This window comes from Heptranchias perlo, chromosome 11 (genome assembly GCF_035084215.1).
Source record: "Heptranchias perlo isolate sHepPer1 chromosome 11, sHepPer1.hap1, whole genome shotgun sequence".
NCBI classification, from domain to species: domain Eukaryota; kingdom Metazoa; phylum Chordata; class Chondrichthyes; order Hexanchiformes; family Hexanchidae; genus Heptranchias; species Heptranchias perlo.
In genome coordinates, this window is record NC_090335.1 from 8,095,243 (window position 1) to 8,107,286 (window position 12,044).

The 12,044-nt window shown below is 39.1% G+C and overlaps 2 non-coding genes across 2 annotated transcripts; both read right to left on the reverse strand.

The window, feature by feature from the left end:
- Window positions 1-2,846: 2,846 nt before the first annotated feature.
- On the reverse strand, window positions 2,847-2,919 carry trnar-ccg (transfer RNA arginine (anticodon CCG)). Its single transcript has one exon. It is a non-coding gene; the product is annotated as a tRNA-Arg (tRNA).
- A 5,412-nt stretch (window positions 2,920-8,331) lies between these two features.
- trnar-ccg (transfer RNA arginine (anticodon CCG)) lies at window positions 8,332-8,404 on the reverse strand. The gene has a single exon. It is a non-coding gene; the product is annotated as a tRNA-Arg (tRNA).
- Between the last annotated feature and the right edge of the window lie 3,640 nt (window positions 8,405-12,044).

Genomic DNA, 12,044 nt, shown 5'->3' on the forward strand with positions numbered 1-12,044 from the left:
TCAGAATTATCAGAAATTAAAATATGATTGAAGTATAAAAAGGGTAATCTATGATGGAATCAAAAAGGAGAAGGGGAGAGTGTCACAAGGTACAGAATGTGTTCTTTTGTTCTCAGTGTACTGACTCTCCACGAAGCCTGTCCTGACTGTCAGTGCTTTCTTTTCACTGTTGCGGTCTACGACCCCTTTTTAATGCTTGTTACGTGTTTTCATCTTTTGTGTAATGTTACAAAGATTTTGCATAGCTGTGAAAGCAGTTATTTCCAGTATTTTTACAGTTTTTGGAAAGGCGTGGCTGAAGAACAAACAAAATGAAAAATGATGTAATTTACTGGGTTTTAGTAATCATGTGCTATATTGATAATTTTATCTGTTCTGTCTTGTGTTTGATTTTGATATTGTTGAATTAAAATTGAAGTTATTGAGGTTCACTAAACTATCAGATTGTGGAAACCAGACTTTCATTGAGGCCACAGTGAAATTCTGGTTCTTATCAATTTAAATGTGAGAGTCTCAAAATATCAAATATGAAAATTGGTATTTTGAATTTCTTCAATGCTCAACGTGTTGTATATTGGTTAGTGTGAATTGATCTGATTGAAGTTGTGATCAGTATTGGTGAGTGTGAATTGATCGGATTGTGGAGTTGTGATTAGTATTGGTGAGTGTGAATTGATCTATAAGGAGTTAATGTTGTGTGTAACTGTAATTGAAGAACGATATCTTGTTATCTAGTACAGGACATCAATTTTTATAATTTTTATATAATCATCTTGGTTTTACTGGAATGTATTAGCTGTTAGCAAACTGACAGCATCCCTTTAATCTTGTGATTGGCTGTGGTCAGAAAAAAAGCGACTGAGAAAAGAAAAAAATTACCCTTTGGATCTCGTATCTCTATGAGAAGATTTGGGAAATGTCGTGTCGTTGGATTATCCAAGAGTTAATAAATTTTCGACATCGCTTAAATAAATGCTAAATGCTTTAACAACAATTGGAATTTATTCTGCAAAGATTGTGGATAAAAAGGCCAGGCACAAGTATTCCTTTTAAAAAAAAACGGACATGATTGAACTGAAATGCTATCCCCCGACACAAAAGATTTTTTAAAAGTTACGTGAAAGCTGCCTTGACATTCGCTGACGTACGTTGTGTGAGTCTGATGATATCTGGCTCCGGTGTTTTGTTTCTGCAAAGAAGTTAAGCCCTTTCAAGGACATCAACATCTGTTTATAATTCACCAAGCAACAATCTTTGCATTTATTTTTAAAAATTGACAAAATTTAATTGGATATTTCCCCACGGTGACAGAATGGAATCATGAAATCATGAATCAACAAATTTATCCCGTGGACTCTCAAGAAAAGTCAAAACGGATTTTCTGTGTTTCTTTTTAAACAGTGGATATGGTTTTTGGGACGGCATGAGTGTTGATGCAGGATTACCAAGAGAAGTTCTTTGACATAACAGTAGTTTCACAAATTTACGGAACAACCTTTGCTGGAAAAGTGTTGGTGCAGGAAGTGATCCAGTGGTGTTAAGAATTTAAGATCTTATCCACAGACATCAGCAGATATCAAATCTCACAGCATGGTGATGTTTTGGACTAAGGCTTATGACTTGGATTTTGAAAATTCAGAATTACATAGAGAAGGAAAAGCAATCATCAGCCTTGATCAAATATCTTCTATACTTAACGAAGAATATACCAAGTTGCTTTTCCTCTTTTGAAAATGTTTTGATTTGTTTTGCTTTAACCCATTTATTTTCCGAGACAGAGTGCGTATAGGGTGGGGGGTGGGGTGAGGGGGAGGGGGCTGGTGGAAATCTATCCAAAAGTAATTACAAACACTTCTGTCTCTACGGTAAAATCACAAAGTGTGGCCATAATTGGTATCTGAAATTGGAATTGATAAGATAAATTGATAGGTGTTGTGGACTCGAGAAGGTAAAATTTACCTGTAGTTTAAGGGGATAATCAAATTCTATTTTAAAATAAAAGGAGTCCAGTCTAAATGGTTCCTGTCCAATGCTGTGAATCGAGGAAGAAAGTATTTTGGGGGGAAATAAAATTGTACGTTGACAAGTCCTGTCAGTCCAACAATAATGTGTCTGGATTTGGGATAATTCTGAAATGATGGAATGGGCTCAGACACAATGTAGTGGATCGTTGGGTAAAATGAAGACATGTGTTAAAGGGACATTATTTGCCTGGAAAGTGGAGGTGACATTGTTCCCTGAGTATTGGGATGGCACACAGCTTGGTAGAAGCATCACATTGGTTTGTGCCACTGGAAAGCAAGTGATGGAGTGAGAAGGGTGCTGAACAAGAACTGCTTGGATTGCTTGATAAGTTAAAAGGAAAGCTACCTGACTGTCATGGAATGCTGACGGAAGATGCTTTGGCGTTTGTTTCACAGCCAAAAGTGACCTCACCCCAGATGGGACTTAAACCCACAATCACTGGGTTATGAAGCCAGTGCCTTATCCATTCGGCCACTGGGGCAATATGTGATCACAGCTTGGTGCTTGAAACTTGCCCCTTTGCCTCTGCCCAGTCACTGCCAAATTTGATGCCTTTTTCTGGGCCGGTCCTTTTCATACACAATCACACTGTATCAGGATCTGACCTGTTTTTGTGCATTAGCAATTGGTACATTTGAGTGTTGGGCAAAATGTTGATTTTATGTGAAAAGCAAGTGGTTTTGGAAATGTTTCCTCACTTGCCCTGGGTGTCCATTTCAATAATTTGCAAGATGTCCCTCTGGAATGAAGCTATTTGTGTATTTGAGCAATGAGGTCAAAGAGCTGGTTTTCACAGAATGAAGTTGATTTGAAACCAAACTCACCCCAGATGGGACTCGAACCCACAATCCCTGGCTCCGGAAGCCAATGCCTTATCCATTAGGCCACTGGGGCCACATGAGTGTATTAGCAGCCTTGATGCACTTGGTTAGTGCTCTACATTCTCACTAAATTCTACCTGTCCTTGTGACCACTCCCTTTGTTTCCATCAACATCCCCACTAATTCCATACACTTTAGCAGTGATTGGTCGTCGATTGGCAGGTTGACAAAGCTTTCCTTCAGCATGATGTCCTTCACTTTGACAAGCACGGTTACGTTGATTAGCCTCCTGTTCCTGGATATATGCTCTGATTTATAAAGGACCTTGATATTTGATAACAATTGTTCGAGGGATTGGGGCTCCATCAGAGATTCGCGAGTATTCACGAGTTTTCAAAAATACAAGGCAATGATATAAATCATCAACAAAAACATCATTATGTTACTTCCACACCATGAAGGTGGAGGCATTCAATGCTGTAGTGTACAATGTGGGTCTCGAGAAATCTGTGTGATTGAAGCTTGATTATTGTCAATCTGCTTACTGTATCTGTTCACTACCTCCCCTGGCTGAGAGGAGCTAACCTCAGCTCACAGCAGGTATTGAGCCTAACAACTGCCTGCTCTGTGCAACTCAGTACCCCAGCACACTGTGCCTTTGCCTGCTGAGTATTTTTGTAATGTTCTAGCCCAGAGAGCATCTGAAGCTCGAATTTTCTCACTTGGAGAAAGAATGTGCTCTGTATTTGGTCACTGAATCTGATAACTTGAATCGTACATGTAATGTAATTGGGTGTCGACATTTCAAAGTAGCAACTGTGCCTGTGGTGTTGGGTAAAATGAGGATGAAGTTAATGGAGCAGAATTTGGCTGGAAAGTGCAAGTGACATTGTTCCCTTAGTGTTGGCATGGTGCACAGCCTGGTGGAAACGTTACATTTGTTTGTGACACTGGAAAGCAAGCAATGGAGTGAGAAGGGTGCCAAACAGGAACTGTCTAGATTGGTTGTGTAAGGACATGGTTTGAAACAAGCATAGACAAGAATAGCACCAAGCATTGTAGCAAGAGGGTGGATGTTAAAGGGGGGCAAAGTTCAGCAGCTTTATGAGAAAGATAAAATACAGAATCCCAAGAGGTCATTGAAAGAAAGCTGAGGCATTAGAATGATGAAAACAACCAAAGTTTGGAGTCAGTTTGTACCAGATATTTGCTAAGAAACCACATACTCTAAAACCTGATTACAGTGAAAGGCTACATAAACAGGAGACATGATTGGGCCATGCAACACCATGAGTGAATCCACACTAACCACTATCAGATGTTTATACAACAGAGGTAAGGGATGAGACAGCCACGACTCATGTTTGGTTGTTTTCACAGAGTCAGCACAGTGGGATAATTTACAACCAGGAGATAAGGACAAAGATGATTATGTGCAGAACGATGCAGCCGCAGAATGTAAAGATAGGGATCTCCCTCCTAAGAGTTAGCGTTCTCGTAAGGACGGTTGGAAGTCCATTGCCCAGGCAATCCACAGCGGTCAGATTGGATCAATTTTGGGAGTGGGGAAGTAAAACCAAGTTGTATTGATTTCTTGTCATTCAATGTAATCCGAAGATGGTTGTATTATAACTATAATACTGTGTGAGTCAATCTATTAAAGCTTGTTATGTTATAACCACTCGGACTTGTATTGTGCAGAGGTTATTGTTGAAGGATTAACAACCCATTGAAGTGACAGTAATGGGAAAATCCATAAACAATTGTTGTCCCTTGATGGGCCGAAGTTTTAAAGGTTTAAAGTAGCTATTCTTTGGAGATTGACTGAGTGATTAAGACGAGCTGGGAAGGAGGAATAAATAGTTGGAAGCCAAGGAAAAGTAGGCAACCGCTCAACCCCATGAGATGTGAGGGGAAGGAGGAATAGGTGGATGTCACCAAGTAAGCGAAAGGTAGCCAACCCTCAAACCAAAAAGAGAATAAACCATGGCGAGTGCAATAGATGGTTTATGTTCGACAATCGACATATACGTGGAAAAGTCATTTGGGTCATGCATGCCATTGAGAGAAGAGGAAAGGAATTGTGCAGGAGGGCGAGGAGTTAAAATGAATCCTTACACAGCAGAGAGAGGCTGTAAAGGAATTAGGTAAAAACCTGATGCAAAGTATATCTTGGAGAACAAAGGAACTTGTACTGTATCATTGAAAATCTGTCAGACTTTGTGTGAGGTGGAGACTAAGATGAAGAAACTGGTGAAGGTGAAGAAAATTTAAGAGCAGAATTGGAAAGCGGGCGTCTTGTTGTTTCAGCCACAAGAGTTAGTGAGGTTGAGAGAGGAAGTTGAAATTCGGAAGGGTAAGTTGAAAGATAAGGAAGAAAGAAGAAGAAAAAGAAAGATGGAGGGACTTTCACCACACCAGGCTGGAGGATACAGACTGTGAGCTTGAGACTTTGAGTCGGTTCGGAATGGAGTTAAGTCAGAATTATCAGAAATTAAAATATGATTGAAGTATAAAAAGGGTAATCTATGATGGAATCAAAAAGGAGAAGGGGAGAGTGTCACAAGGTACAGAATGAGTTCTTTTGTTCTCAGTGTACTGACTCTCCACGAAGCCTGACCTCACTGTGAGTGCTTTCTTTTCACTGTTGCGGTCTACGACCCCTTTTTAATGCTTGTTATGTGTTTTCATCTTTTGTGTAATGTTACAAAGATTTTGCATAGCTGTGAAAGCAGTTATTTCCAGTATTTTTACAGTTTTTGGGAAGGAGTGGCTGAAGAACAAACAAAATGAAAAATGATGTAATTTACTGGGTTTTAGTAAGCATGTGCTATGTTGATAATTTTATCTGTTCTGTCTTGTGTTTGATTTTGATATTGTTGAATTAAAATTGGAGTTATTGAGGTTAACTAATCCATCAGATTGTGGAAACCAGACTTTCATTGAGGCCACAGTGAAATTCTGGTTCTTATCAATTTAAATGTGAGAGTCTCAAAATATCAAATACGAAAATTGGTATTTTGAATTTCTTCAATGCTCAATGTGTTGTGTATTGGTGAGTGTGAATTGATCTGATTGAAGTTGTGTTGAGTATTGGTGAGTGTGAATTGATCTGATTGAAGTTGTGTTGAGTATTGGTGAGTGTGAATTGTTCTGATTGAAGTTGTGTTGAGTATTGGTGAGTGTGAATTGATCTGATTGAAGTTGTGTTGAGTATTGGTGAGTGTGAATTGATCTGATTGAAGTTGTGTTGAGTATTGGTGAGTGTGAATTGATCTGATTGAAGTTGTGATTAGTATTGGTGAGTGTGAATTGATCTATAAGGAGTTAATGTTGTGTGTAACTGTAATCGAAGAACGATATCTTGTTATCTAGTACAGGACATCAATTTTGAAAATTTTTATATAATCATCTTGGTTGTACTGGAATGTATTAGCTGTTAGCAAACTGACAGCATCCCTTTAATCTTGTGATTGGCTGTGGTCAGAAAAAAAACGACTGAGAAAGAAAAAAATTACCCTTTGGATCTCGTATCTCCATGAGAAGAATTGGGAAATGTCGTGTCGTTCGACTATCCAAGAGTTAATAAATTTTCGACATCGTTTAAATAAATGCTAAATGCTTTAACAACAATTGGAATTTAATCTGCAAAGATTGTGGATAAAAAGGCCAGGCACAAGTGTTCCTTTTAAAAAAAAACGGACATGATTGAACTGAAATGCTATCCCCCGACACAAAAGGTTTTTTAAATTTACGTGAAAGCTACCTTGACATTCGCTGACGTACGTTGTGTGAGTCTGATGATATCTGGCTCCGGTGTTTTGTTTCTGCAAAAAAGTTAAGCCCTTTCAAGGCCATCAACATCTGTTTATAATTCACCAAGCAACAATCTTTGCATTTATTTTTAAAAATTGACAAAATTTAATTGGATATTTCCCCACGGTGACAGAATGGAATCATGAAATCATGAATCAACAAATTTATCCCGTGGACTCTCAAGAAAAGTCAAAACGGATTTTCTGTGTTTCTTTTTAAACAGTGGATATGGTCTTTGGGATGGCATGAGTTTTGATGCAGGATTACCAAGAGAAGTTCTTTGACATAACAGTAGTTTCATAAATTTACGGAGCAACCTTTGCTGGAAAAGTGTTGGTGCATGAAGTGATCCTGTGGTGTTAAGAATTTAAGATCTTATCCATAATCATCAGCAGATATCAAATCTCACAGCATGGTGCTGTTTTGGATGAAGGCTTAAGATTTGGATTTTGAAAATTCAGAATTACATAGAGAAGGAAAAACAATCATCAGCATTGATCAAATATCTTCTATACTTAACGAAGAATATACCAAGTTGCTTTTTCTCTTTTGAAAATGTTTTGATTTGTTTTGCTTTAACCCATTTATTTTCTGAGACAGAATGCGTATAGGGTGGGGGGTGGGGTGAGGGGGAGGGGGCTGGGGTAAATATATCCAAAAGTAATTGCAAACACTTCTGTCTCTACTGTAAAATCACAAAGTCTGGACATAATTGGGATCTGAAATTGGAATTGATAAGATAAATTGATAGGTGTTGTGGACTCGAGAAGGTAAAATTTACCTGTAGTTTAAGGGGATAATCAAATTCCATTTTAAAATAAAAGGAGTCCAGTCTAAATGGTTCCTGTCCAATGCTGTGAATCGAGGAAGAAAGTATTTTGGGGGGAAATAAAATTGTACGTTGACAAGTCCTGTCAGTCCAACAATAATGTGTCTGGATTTGGGATAATTCTGAAATGATGGAATGGGCTCAGACACAATGTAGTGGATCGTTGGGTAAAAGGAAGACATGTGTTAAAGGGACATTATTTTTCTGGAAAGTGCAGGTGACATTGTTCCCTGAGTATTGGGATGGCACACAGCTTGGTAGAAGCATCACATTGGTTTGTGCCACTGGTAAGCAAGTGATGGAGTGAGAAGGGTGCTGGACAGGAACTGCTTGCATTGCTTGATAAGTTAAAAGGAAAGCTACCTGACTCCTCATGGAATGCTGACGGAAGATGCTTTGGCGTTTGTTTCACAGCCAAAAGTGACCTCACCCCAGATGGGACTTAAACCCACAATCACTGGTTTATGAAGCCAGTGCCTTATCCATTAGGCCACTGGGGCAATATGTGATCACAGCTTGGTGCTTGAAACTTGCCCGTTTGTCTCTGCCCAGTCACTGCCAAATTTGATGCCTTTTTCTGGGCCGGTCCTTTTCATACACAATCACACTGTATCAGGATCTGACCTGTTTTTGTGCATTAGCAATTGGTACATTTGTGTGTTGGGCAAAATGTTGATTTTTTGTGAAAAGCAAGTGGTTTTGGAAATGTTTCCTCACTTGCCCTGGGTGTCCATTTCAATAATTTGCAAGATGTCCCTCCGGAATGAAGCTATTTGTGTATTTGAGCAATGAGGACAAAGAGCTGGTTTTCACAGAATGAAGTTTATTTAAAATGAAGCACACCCCAGATGGGACTCGAACCCACAATCCCTGGCTCCGGAAGCCAATGCCTTATCCATTAGGCCACTGGGATCACATGAGTGTATTAGCAGCCTTGATGCACTTGGTTAGTGCTCTATATTCTCACTATATTCTACCTGTCCTTGTGACCACTCCCTTTGTTTCCATCAACATCCCCACCAATTCCATACACTTTAGCAGTGATTGGTTGTCGATTGGCAGGTTGACAAAGTTTTCCTTCAGCATGATGTCCTTCACTTTGACAAGCACGGTTACATTGATTAGCCTCCTGTTCCTGGATATATGCTCTGATTTATAAAGGACCTTGATATTTGATAACAATTGTTAGAGGGATTGGGGCTCCATCAGAGATTCGCGAGTATTCACGAGTTTTCAAAAATACAAGGCAATGATATAAATCATCAACAAAAACATCATTATGTTACTTCCACACCATGAAGGTGGAGGCATTCAATGCTGTAGTGTACAAGGTCGGTCTCGAGAAATCTGTGTGATTGAAGCTTGATTATTGTCAATCTGCTTACTGTATCTGTTCACTACCTCCCCTGGCTGAGAGGAGCTTACCTCAGCTCACAGCCTGGCAACTGCCTGCTCTGTGCAACTCAGTACCCCAGCACACTGTGCCTTTGTCTGCTGAGTATTTTTGTAATGTTCTAGCCCAGAGAGCATCTGAAGCTCGAATTTTCTCACTTGGAGAAAGAATGTGCTCTGTATTTGGTCACTGAATCTGATAACCTGAATCGTACATGTAATGTAATTGGGTGTCGACATTTCAAAGTAGCAACTGTGCCTGTGGTGTTGGGTAAAATGAGGATGAAGTTAATGGAGCAGAATTTGCCTGGAAAGTGCAGGTGACATTGTTCCCTTAGTGTTGGCATGGTGCACAGCTTGGTGTAAATGTGACATTTGTTTGTGCCACTGGAAAGCAAGCAATGGTGTGAGAAGGGTGCCAAACAGGAACTGTCTAGATTGGTTGTGTAAGGACATGGTTTGAAACAAGCATAGACAAGAATAGCACCAAGCATTGCAGCAAGAGTGTGGATGTTAAAGGGCGGCAAAGTTCAGCAGCTTTATGAGAAAGATAACTTAGAACCCCAAGAGGTCATTGAAAGAAAGCTGAGGCATTAGAATGATCAAAACAACCAAAGTTTGGAGTCAGTTTGCACCAGATATTTGCTAAGAAAGCATATACTCTAAAACCTGATTACAGTGAAATGCTACATAAACAGGAGACATGATTGGGCCATGCAACACCATGAGTGAATCCATACTAACCACTATCAGATGTTTATACAACAGAGGTAAGGGATGAGACAGCCACGACTCATGTTTGGTTGTTTTCACAGAGTCAGCACAGTGGGATAATTTACAACCAGGAGATAAGGACAAAGATGATTATGTGCAGAACGATGCAGCCGCAGAATGTAAAGATCGGGAAGCTCCCTCCTAAGAGTTAGCGTTCTCATGAGGACGGTTGGAAGTCCATTGCCCAGGCAATCCACAGCGGTCAGATTGGATCAATTTTGGGAGTTGGGAAGTAAAACCAAGTTATATTGATTTCTTGTCATTCAATGTAATCCGAAGATGGTTGTATTATAACTATAATACTGTGTGAGTCAATCTATTAAAGCTTGTTATGTTATAACCACTCGGACTTGTATTGCGCGGAGGTTATTGTTGAAGGATTAACAACCCATTGAAGTGACAGTAATGGGAAAATCCATAAACAATTGTTGTCCCTTGATGGGCCGGAGTTTTAAAGGTTTAAAGTAGCTATTCTTTGGAGATTGACTGAGTGATTAAGACGAGCTGGGAAGGAGGAATAAATAGTTGGAAGCCAAGGAAAGGTAGGCAACCCCTCAACCCCATGAGATGTGAGGGGAAGGGGGAATAGGTGGTTGTCACCAAGTGAGCTAAAGGGAGCCAACCCTCAAACCAAAAAGAGAATAAACCATGCCGAGTGCAATAGATGGTTTATGTTCGACAATCGACACATACGTGGAAAAGTCATTTGGGTCATGCATGCCATTGAGAGAAGAGGAAAGGAATTGTGCAGGAGGGCGAGGAGTTAAAATGAATCCTTTCACAGCAGAGAGAGGCTGGAAAGGAATTAGGTAAAAATCAGATGCAAAGTATATCTTGGAGAACAAAGGAACTTGTACTGTATCATTGAAAATCTGTCAGACTTTGTGTGAGGTGGAGACTAAGATGAAGAAACTGGTAAAGGTGAAGAAAATTAAAGAGCAGAATTGGAAATCGGGAGTCTTGTTGTTTCAGCCACAAGAGTTAGTGAGGTTGAGAGAGGAAGGTGAAATTCGGAAGGGTAAGTTGAAAGATAAGGAAGAAAGAAGAAGAAAAAGAAAGATGGAGGGACCTTCACCACACCAGGCTGGAGGACACAGACTTTGAGCTTAAGACTTTCAGTCGGTTCAGAATGGAGTTAAGTCAGAATTATCAGAAATTAAAATATGATTGAAGTATAAAAAGGGTAATCTATGATGGAATCAAAAAGGAGAAAGGGAAAGTGTCACAAGGTACAGAATGTGTTCTTTTGTTCTCAGTGTAGTGACTCTCAACAAAGCCTGTCCCCACTGTGAGTGCTTTCTTTTTGATTTTGCGGTCTACGGCCCCTTTTTAATACTTGTTATGTGTTGTCGTCTTTTGTGTAATGTTAGAGATTTTGCATAGATGTGAAAGCAGTTATTTCCAGTATTTTTACAGTTTTTGGAAAGGCGTGCCTGAAGGACAAACAAAATGAAAAATAATGTAATTTACTGGGTTTTAGTAAGCATGTGCTATATTGATAATTTTATCTGTTGTGTCTTGTATTTGATTTTGATATTGTTGAATTAAAATTGAAGTTATTGAGGTTAACTAAACTATCAGATTGTGGAAACCTGACTTTTATTGAGGCCACAGTGAAATTCTGGTTCTTATAAATTTAAATGTGAGAGTCTCAAAATATCAAATACGAAAATTGGTATTTTGAATTTCTTAAATGCTCAATGTATTGAGTATTGGTGAGTGTGAATTGATCTGATTGAAGTTGTGTTGAGTATTGGTGAGTGTGAATTGATCTGATTGAAGTTGTGTTGAGTATTGGTGAGTGTGAATTGATCTGATTTAAGTTGTGTTGAGTATTGGTGAGTGTGAATTGATCTGATTGTGGAGTTGTGATTAGTATTGGTGGGTGCGTATTGATGTATAAGGAGTTAATGTTGTGTGTAACTGTAATCGAAGAACGATATCTTGTTATCTAGTACAGGACATCAATTTTTAAAATTTTTATATAATCATCTTGGTTGTACTGGAATGTATTAGCTGTTCGCAAACTGACAGCATCCCTTTAATCTTGTGATTGGCTGTGGTCAGAAAAAAAGCGACTGAGAAAAGAAAAAAATTACCCTTTGGATCTCGTATCTCTATGAGAAGAATTGGGAAATGTCGTGTCGTTGGATTATCGAAGAGTTAATGAATTATCGACATCGCTTAAATAAATGTTAAATGTTTTAACAACAATTGGAATTTAATCTGCAAAGATTGTGGATGAAAAGGCCAAGCACAAGTATTCCTTTTAAAAAAAAACGGACATGATTGAACTGAAATGCTATCCCCCGACACAAAAGGTTTTTTAAAATTTACGTGAAAGCTACCTTGACATTTGCTGACGTACGTTGTGTGAGTCTGGTGAT